At 42.5% G+C, this 9,851-nt stretch overlaps 1 long non-coding RNA gene across 2 annotated transcripts in view; it reads right to left on the bottom strand.

Annotated features, from left to right (window-relative positions):
• Positions 1-560: 560 nt before the first annotated feature.
• LOC144158343 (uncharacterized) overlaps positions 561-9,851 on the bottom strand; it is a 32,661-nt gene continuing 23,370 nt past the window's right edge. The window contains exons 1-4 of one of the 2 annotated variants that reach the window (XR_013320022.1): positions 5,857-5,976; positions 5,166-5,197; positions 3,398-3,481; positions 561-751 (exon numbers count right to left, since the gene is read on the bottom strand). This is a non-coding gene — a long non-coding RNA (uncharacterized LOC144158343). Of the gene's footprint in view, positions 752-3,397; positions 3,482-5,165; positions 5,198-5,856; positions 5,977-9,851 lie in introns of those variants that run through there. The other variant, XR_013320021.1, reaches the window with a different exon arrangement.

Here is a 9,851-nt window from a genome sequence, read left to right as displayed (position 1 = left end):
CGCGGTGGATCAGTGGCAAAATCAGGTGCTGCTGATGCCAATGCCGGGAGTTCCATCGTGGCCGCATTGCTCGCTTTTAAGATGTATGCGAAAACTAACATCGGCTGGTTCGATTGTAGCGTACGTTCGTGAACGCCAGGTGGCCGAAACGATAACGGAGCCTTCAACTGCGCCAGGCCTCAAAGCATAGGCGTTTTTTTCGGCGCGTCGTCTCTCCTAAAACTGAAATATAATTTTATTTATTGCGTCTGGGTAAAAAAAGCGCTATGAAGCTTAGTTCAATTTGCAGTGTTTAGTGACTAAGTCGCATCAACTTTTCCACACACAAAAGTAATATTTAGAGACTCCTTGCCAAACACACCGATTATTGTTGTCGCTTCGTGGCTGTGCTGGGCGAATGAAGTCTGTGGTCGGCCGGTATACCACAGTGCTTGCGCCCGTGACACAAAAGTGGGACGCAGTAAGCGAAATTTGTGATCCGCCGAATGACACACAGTGGTCCCAGGTATTCTTCTACACGCGCTTTTGTTTTTTGGTCTGCTAGCACGAAGTTACTATGATTCATTCATGCTTGAGATTTATTTCCGTATTCGTCGTAAAAATTTTCGCGGTTGGGAGAGTCTATGAATGCCGTTGATTACATCGGGTACGAACTTCGTTACGGGTTATTTGGTGCGCAGACGCCAGATCCAAATCCGACAGGCATGCAGAAAAAGCCGCTGCAGCAAGGTGGTTTGTCAAAGCTGGTACACTGAAAGAGACAACGAAACTTCATTTGTAGACAGTCGTCGTTCGCGGAAATAATAGGCTATTGTATTATACGCAAAAACACCACAATTGCCGAACAAAGAAACCATTTGCAAAGATTTGTTACAAGCATCAGGAAATAGTCGTCCGAAATTTTCCCGTGCAGTTTTGTCAATACTACGACCTCTTTTGTAACACCCCCCGCATGCGACAAACCAGCAGGGGAACAACACAATACCGAGCATCTCAAAATTAACGGTAGAACGTTTGAAAATTTTATGTTAGTGTTCGTACTAGGTGATGCTGCACCTGAACAAAACATGCCAAAACAGCCGAATAAATGTGGAAACGCACGGCAAACACAAGCGCTGTGTTATATGTTCCGAAATTAGGACACGCGGGGGTATCGTTTTAACACTGAAGCGGCTGAAGCGTTCTTTCGTGTGTGTGTATTGCTAACAGGAAATTATTGTCGGCGAAGTGCACAGGAAGAAAATGCTAGGTCAAAAAGTGTAAGGGAAAGTGGCGAGGAGGCCAGAAGCCCACGAGCAGGTTTGTGGAGAGCGCGCTTCGAAGAAAAAAATGCTTCCCGTGGTCGGAATTGGACCTGCATCTCTAGACTCACAATCACGTGGATATTTGTCAAGTCGCGATTCCCTGCTTACGGTGTGTGCGCTCGCCGTGCAGAGTACAATCTGCAAGAGTGCTACGTTCCCTGCTTCTCGGCCAGCCAGGTGTTCGAAGACGACGACGCAAATGTGTGGGTCCACCGCTCGCGGGCCAGACTGATTCAGCCATCTTCGCTGAGACTCGCCGTGCTGCCTGTACTCTTCGGTGTAGCGCTACGCCTAGTAAAAAGGTACATCGCCATCCTGCTCTCTACACCTCCGTCTACTAAGACACAACAATATGAAACCGGTGTCTATTCGGTGGCGCAAAGAGCAGATTCGAGGAAAACCGCAGTTCTCTTCAGTTCGTAACGTGGTTGTTGGCTTTGGACTTTCAAGGAGTTGAAGTGGGCTTTGGCTACTAATTTTGGCAGTGTTATTTCAATTTTAGGGGGGTAAAATGTGGAGTTTGTTTAAACTGATTTTGTATGGAGTAAGATTCTCTTTTTAACCATCTTTTTTTAAGAAAGAGGTAACGTAATCGAAGCCGAGATAGAGCCCGTGTATATTACCAGTTCCGCTGTTACCTCATCCATCGCATTTCAATTCCGAATGTTGCATGTTGCGGAGTGTTTTTTTACTCCATGGTAATATTATATCTACAAAGTGCTAAATAAGTACGCCCGAATAGCCTTCTGCTTGAAAGCCCCCTCGTTGAGACTTTTGGCTAGTTTCTCTGTCCCCCCCCCCCCCCCCCCTGGAATACGAATATCACGGGCGGCCGACTCTTCATGCTTGTATGGGGGGGCTGGCGTACACGAACGAGCAGTCACTGCGCACTCGGCGGCATACAAGGACCTCTGCACCGCTGCTGGATCAAACGCACAGGGTACGGCCGGACACGCTGTACCACTTAAGACATGCAAAGGAATCCCACATTCAGCCCTTGAAGAGTAGCGAAAAATTGCCGCCGTCGATTTTATTCCTAATTGGCGATGCGAATGCGGCATTATAGTAAATGACACCAAGCCAATAAAAAGACGCGAAAAGGAAAGGACAACAACATTATTAATAGGAAAAGTGCGCTTTCGAGTACCACCAGTTTCTGGGCCAACGTAAGAAACCGGAAATGCAAGAAAACGCACAATGCACAGACGAGGAACAAACACGAGGTCCTCGCTAAAAGAATCATTTTAACAAAACTTCTCACGCAAATACCACGAAGCAGTGCACTTTTTCGTGAGTGTCGCACACTAGTCCCAGTGTTTGTGCTTATAATATACATTGCAATACCTAAGCTTGTCAAACAATGTGAAGTTGTATTATTGCCACTCCTTTTAGGCATTTGTCGCTTTTTCACACAAGTCACAGTGGAACTCTGGTTCGTTAATTCGCAGACAAACTCATCTGCATCAGCTTTTTCTTGCTTTGAGTATATACCATCAACAAGCTGCTTAGGTATCACACTACACTCTCTTGGAAATCGTGCACGAAATCGTAAAACAGCTAGTGACTGCAAATATCTTTCTACTATCACACAAAAAACCTAACAGGAAACCGAGACTTCACACCAGTTATTATTGGGGACATTTGAGTACTCTAATCGGAAACGTTTTCAGGGGGATAACTTTTGTAGGCGACCTGTTTATGTCATAAATTCAATTCACTTTATCGACGTTTTCAAGTTCAGTATGACGAGAAAGAAGGTACAAGAAATCCACATTAATTCAACAGCATAACATTCTTTTTTGAAGTTTTGGTCACTCTTCTGACAGTGATCCCCTGCGATTCCTTTTTCACAATGCTGCAGATGTCGCTTTATTCTACGAACGGCTCACTGCCCTGATTCCGATTGCAACGGTGGCTACTCCCTTTCAAGTGCTTCAGCATGAGCTGTCTCTCCTAATCAGGAGAAGTGAACTTTTAAACGATGTCATTGTACTTTTCATTTATCTTAGTTTAAGGCATTGTATATAAATAAACGATGTGTAATCAGAGCCGGAGTGAACAACATAATTGGGCATGCTATTCAATGATCTTACCCATTGGCCGCCACAACCGGCCACAACGTCTACAGCCATTTGTGCCAGGAATACAAAAGCCATGGCGACATGGAATCTGAAAATCTGGAGCAAGGTTTATATTCGTTATGTGTTGCATTCTATGCTGTTCATCTGCGCTGAGGTTACGAAAGTTATGTTTTGAAAAACCAGAGACACATAATATTTGGTAGGCAAACGAAATGCAACATGGTCTAATTTAACACGCCAGGCGTCGTAAAACTATCCCGCGCGTGGTAAGGGTATAATGGGGCTGCTATTATAATAACCTACGTAAGGCATAACAAAAAATACATTTTCTGCTTAGCCATGTGTATATTGGTTGTATTTACCACATTAAACAAGGCAACTCATGCCAGATGTATTGTTTCTTGTATTGCATTCGAATGAAAAATCTGCAATTGACAAGTTTCTACAACTTAGTAACTTCGGGTAAATACCTAACTTGACACTCTTTGAGAGCATGAAGTGAAATCTACTGTCCACGCAGTTTGACCTCGCAGTTTTGGCGCTGCTGTAGTGAGCAGTCGTTTCGCTTAATCAACACTGCATCACACGATTAAGAAAAACACCGAACGAACACTAGTACTAGAAAACAACAACTTAAGGACGAAAATTTGAGCTAGTTTTCCCCCACCCCACCAACACCTATCTATAGAGCAGGCACACCACTACCGTGCCTTGCAAACAAACACCTTTCCCCACCCAAAAAGAGTCTGCCACTACTCTGAACACATCACGTCCCCTAGGTGCCCCTTCTGCGGAGCAGACTGTACGCTTTTCCATATGGTTTGTGGATGCCCCTCCCACCCTCTCCCCAAATCGAATCCGTACAAGTCTCACGAGCTCTGGAGGCGCGGCCTGTCCAGCTCATGCCTGTCCGACGAGCTTCGACTGGTGGAGCGGGCTGTAGCGGCTGGCAAAGCATATGGGGTCCTGGACTGAGGAGTCCACCTCCTGAAGACGTCACACAAATTTATTACCCAATAAAGATGTTTAGCCTCCTCCTCGTCCGTCTTCAATTCGTTGCTTTCTAGTTCTAGCGTTCGTCCTGTGTTTTTCTTACTCGTGTGGTCTGTCTTTTGCGCTAGTAAAATGTACCCGTTATCCTCTAATCAACTAGCCCAAATTTCCGCCCTTAATTCGTTGCTGTATAGTACTAGCGTTCGTCGTGTGTTTTCTTACTCGTGTGGTCCGTCTTTTGCGCTAGTAAAATGTACCCATCATCGTCTAACCAACTAGCCCAACGTTCCGTCCTTAATTCGTTGCTTTCTAGTACAAACATTCGTCCGGTGCTTTTCTTACTCGTGTGGTCCGTCTTTTGAGCTAGTAAAATGTACCCATAATTGTCTGCCCGGCATTCCGTCCTGAATTTGGTGCTTTCTAGTACTAGCATTCGTCCGGTGTTTTTCTTATTCGTGTGGTCTATCTTTTGCGCTAGTAAAACGTTCCCATTCTCATCTAACCAACTAGCCCAACTTTCTGTCCTTAATTCGTAGTAAAAAAGTGTCTGTAATCAACCTGCTAAAATATCCGTAATGGGGATTGCGGTATCAATAAAGGAATAAATAAATAAAGAAAGTATACATTTTAAGAGTTGTGATTTTTCGGTTCCCATTATGATTCCCCCGGCGTTGCTCAGCCGCCCTGCTGAATAATCTTATTATTTTTTCTATTCCAGGCCTTACCCCTTATCTAGACAGTTGTAAAATGCAATGCTACGTGCATCAGATTGAAAACAATGCCTTACCAGTGAGAACAATCCCATCCTAATTGCGGAATCTGTAAAAAACAATTTTTTTTACAAATTGGACTCTCATTTTTTAGTAAAGAGAATGAAATAGAATGTCTGTGAATATTTCTTTTAAATAATACTTGCTTCTAGCTCTTAAATGTGCATTTCACTGACAGCTTATTCTCTAGCATAGAGTTCAGTTATTTCCTCAGCGAGAAAAAAATGTATATTTTCATTTATTCATACTGTGAGCATACAGCCAAGACAGGAGTTTACGTCATGAAACACGAAGAGTTACAGCAAGCAATCAGATTTGCAGGCAAAAGGGAAATTAAGAAAAGAAGCGCTTGAAAAAATTTTAGCATAGGCACCCAATAATATAGGAAGTAGTGCACGAGGCTGCATTTGTAAAGCGCATGTTTCTTTGTATCCCTGGAAGAGAACAGTCTGATTACTCGGGGGAGGGGGGCGAGGGCGTTGCATGTCTCATCAAAATTACTTGGTATTTGTGCTTTCTTGAACTAAAATTACCCGTAAAAAAGAACTGTTTCATAAAATGCCCTGGTGAAGCCCAATATTTTCACGAAATGTTCACAACTTTACGTTGGCTTCTGCAATAGGAAGCAATGTTCATTGAAAACTATACATGGAACTTTGTACAGACAACAAGATTACAGTAATCAGAAGAAACATTTTGTCAGCTTACCGCTGCCGTCACCGAAAGTCTGAACGTCGAATGGCCAAGCCTGGATGACTGCTGGAGATCTCAGGTGACCGTCTTTTAAAGCACTCACAAGCACTGTTACTGGACACGTGATAGGAGGCAATCATTCCAATTTCCACCCAATCATTGCTGGAATAAAACCCAGCTGCGGCAACACCATACTTCTAAGTATCCAGGAATTCTCATTATATTTTTATATCTAAGATATCCAATTAGGAATGAGCCCGCACCAGGAAAAATTGCTCCGGTAGAAAATTCATTTGGTATGTTTTTTTTGCAAGCCGCTTTGAAACTGTAGCATTGCGGGATCAATTTTCGCGAGGAAAGAAAACTTCTTGTTTCTTTTTTACGCAATTAAATGCTTTTCATTTAGGGTCTTATGGCGCATGTCGACACAAAAACATTTGACGGAAAAAATGAAATTTCAGACGTAGTCTGATTGTTTTTACAAGGGTCCACTAGAATTCGCGAACTGACAATGTCTATGCCAAGGTGAATCTCGTCCCTCAAACGTTCCCGCATGCATATTTTAAAATGATGTCTTTGTGACTCATATTTGACAACGGTTGCAAGTTGGGCGAGTTGGTACGTGTTCATACCTAATCACAGTGAGAAAGTCGGGACAGACAGTACAATAACAACAGGACAGGTGTGGACTCTCAACTGAATTTAATGAAAAGCCGCCACATTTATTTATAATGAAGGAAAACAACGCCGCACGTGTGAAAGAAGCATACAAAAAAAAACCAGAGAAATGAAAAAGGGGAACATGACTTATTTGTCATTATCCATGAACTGGACCTCTTTATCAGTAAGCACCATTGAAGGGTTGCTCACACACTGCTCGCCCTTCTTGCTAATGTGATAGGCTTCAACTATCTCTCGTTTTAACTGCTTCGGATGCTTGGTAACAACATCACTTTCCTTTAAAATCTGGGTGGCAGCCGCACGTGTGGCAGGGTAGGGCAAAGGCGGTCGCGGACGTTTGTGAAAAGCGAGCGCATGCTCTCCCAATCTAACATTAGCACACCTACCAGTCTGCCCGATGTATGACGCGCCGCACGAAAGAGGGACTTCGTACCCGACACCGCTTTGGCAGTCTACATACGTGTGGTCATGCTCTCTGCCACACCCTGATATCACCGCCCTTCCTGCCGACGAAGCCTTTCTTTGTACTGTGGCGCACATTCCCTCCAATTTAAGTGGGGCGAAAAAACCCACCATGACACCATACCGACTGGCAACATTGTTCAAACCATGCAACGTACGATAAACGTGAGGTATCACAACCACTTTACTTCCATCCGGCTTTTTCCTTTCCTTATCGGGGTTCCCACGAGATTTTACATACCTCATCAACTTGTTACCACAGCTCCAGAGCGCTGCCCTAAAGTAACATCGCGCCTATAGCCCCTTTAATTCACCTTCGAAGCTCTCATCCACAGTATGGTCGCAGAAGTGAGTTAAGGCTGAGCGCCACACAAAAAACACACTCCATTCTTTGATAATTTAGAATATCCTGAGCGATAACTTTGGAGGGGTTTCTGAGATGGGTTTTGACAGAGACTTGTGATGTTGCTTATCCTCCTGACAACCCAGACAAGGCTTAGTAAAACCAGTAATTTTTTTAAATATATGACTTTGGGTACAGAGATACTTCTGATGTCATTGTTGATTTGCTAAGACATTTCGTTGGAAAGTTATGTGGCGTGTAACGTACTGCAGACTAGGACCAGATATTAAAAAAAACATGAAACTTTATGTCATAGACAGTGTGTGTGTGTGTTGTGTGCGTATGTGTTGTGTGTCTCTCTGTGTTCGTGTTTTGTGTATGTGTGTGTTTTGTGTGTATTTCTGTGTAGTGCCTGTTATGATGTGTGTGTAGTGTATGTATGTGTCGCGTTCGTGCGTACGTGTGCGCGTGTGCCTGTGTCTGTGCGTGTGCGTGTGCGTGTGTGCATATTTGTGTGCGCGTGCGCGCGTGCGTGCGTGTGTGTGTTCGTGTGCGTGTGTGCGTGTGTGCGTGCGTGCATGGGTGTGGGTGTACCTCGCTGTGACATAATTAGAAAGGCCTGTCTCAAACTGCCGTGCTTACAAACATCTGGGTTGACGAGCAAATAATTCCATTTGTTAAAGAGAAAGTTTACTACAAGAATGGAAAGCAAACATATAAGTATGCACACCACAATCCCCGAGTCAATTGACTGAAAGAGGACCTTCGATTACAAACACATGAAATAAATTGCGTAGAAGCAGCAAATGGGCGAAAAAGCACAGCTAATGAATATGCATTGGTGTTATAGCAAATTAACATTTTATGTACACACACTCAGAAAGGTAGCTTTAATTTTAGATATATAATATAAAAAGTGGTACAATCAGTTCGTAAATCACACAAAGGAAGCAAAGGCCCACGAGAGCCTTGAGTGTAACGCAGGAATAAAACAGGGAACAAGATCCTAATTACAGCAAAAGAAATCCTCTGAGGTTTTTTTTTAAAGCAAGCAAGTTACCGTGATGATTTGACAGCCGTAGGACAATTATTCCAAAATTTAAAAGCTCTACAAGAAGAAGTCTTTTTACCGTAATGAGGTTGAACAGTTGGCAGTAAGAAATTGTTATTACTTGAAAACCTGGTTGTGCGTTTACTGCGTAAAACAGTAACATCAGAGAGATCATAACGGGGTTTACAGTGTAATATGTTGTAAAAATCAATGCTAAATTATATTGAAACAGCCCATAATGGATAATATATTAGTGTGATGTAGACGTCCTGAGGCGGAGGAACGACCTGGACTAAATGTTGTAATGCGAATACTGTGGTTTTGTATATGTTGAACAAATAAAACGTGAGAGGAGTAAGTGTTGCCCCATGAACCAATACCATAATGAAAATGGCTGTGTAGAAAAGCAAACTATAAAGACAACACGGCTTGGTGAGGAAAAAAGCGCCGCGCCTTGAATAAAGCTCGAATCCCAAAAGCTGTTTTTTACTTTAGATTGGAAAAGGGAAAACTAAATGTAAGGTGCGAGTCGAGGTGAATGCCAAGAAATGTAACGCGGTCGCAATATATTATTAAATGTGGCCCAAAATGTAATTCGGAAAGAAAACCGATGGTATTCTGATGAAATCTAACGACCACAAATTTAGTTTTTTCTGGGTTAATAATTATTAGTTGACACGGCGCCATTTTACAACGTTGTTAATACTACATTCAAGTCAGCGGTAAGGTAAATTATGGAGTTATTAGATAAAGAAATGGTTCTATCGTCCGCATACAAGGCGCAGAGAGAAGAATTAAGACGATACGGAAGATCAATATTATACAATATGAAAAGTAAAGGACCGACAATAGATCTTTGAGCTACACTTTCATTACAAGTTCTTGTTTCAGAAAAACTATCAGCCACGCATACGGTATATTGTCGTTTAAGTAAACAGTTTTTCCAAATAGTTAGTGGCGGACGGGTTATGCCGTTAGCTTCTTATTTTTTAAGCAAGATATTATGAATAATCGTATCGAATGCCTTTGTAATATCTAGAAAAACTGAACCCACAATATTTCAAGTGTCAATTGATTTTTTAATGAAGTCTGTTATTGAAAGGTTGGTGGAACGGTCAGAACGGAAATAGAATTTACTTGGATTCAGGAGATAAAATATACTGAGGTAGCTGTTCAGACGTTGGGAAACTATCTATTCAATTAGTTTACCAGGACAATACGAAATAGAAATTGGGCGGTAATTAGATATTAATAGTCGGTCACCCCTTTTCAAAACAGAGATTATTTTAGCTTTGTTTAGAACCGATGGAAAAGTACCGAACAGATACAGGATTTCTTATATGGCTAAGTGTAGTTATGATTAAATAAGCAACTAACAACAAATGGCGAATAGAAATGTTATCGAGGCCTGGGCTAAGATGAAAAAGTACCAAACTTAAAGACAAGGTTATTATATATGGCTAATTGTGGTTA

The sequence above is a fragment of the Haemaphysalis longicornis genome, unplaced genomic scaffold (genome assembly GCF_048455015.1).
Source record: "Haemaphysalis longicornis isolate Haplotype H1 unplaced genomic scaffold, Haemaphysalis longicornis Haplotype H1 scaffold_10, whole genome shotgun sequence".
NCBI classification, from domain to species: domain Eukaryota; kingdom Metazoa; phylum Arthropoda; class Arachnida; order Ixodida; family Ixodidae; genus Haemaphysalis; species Haemaphysalis longicornis.
Note: the sequence above shows the minus strand (reverse complement) of the source record. Positions and strands in the feature narration are given on the sequence as shown.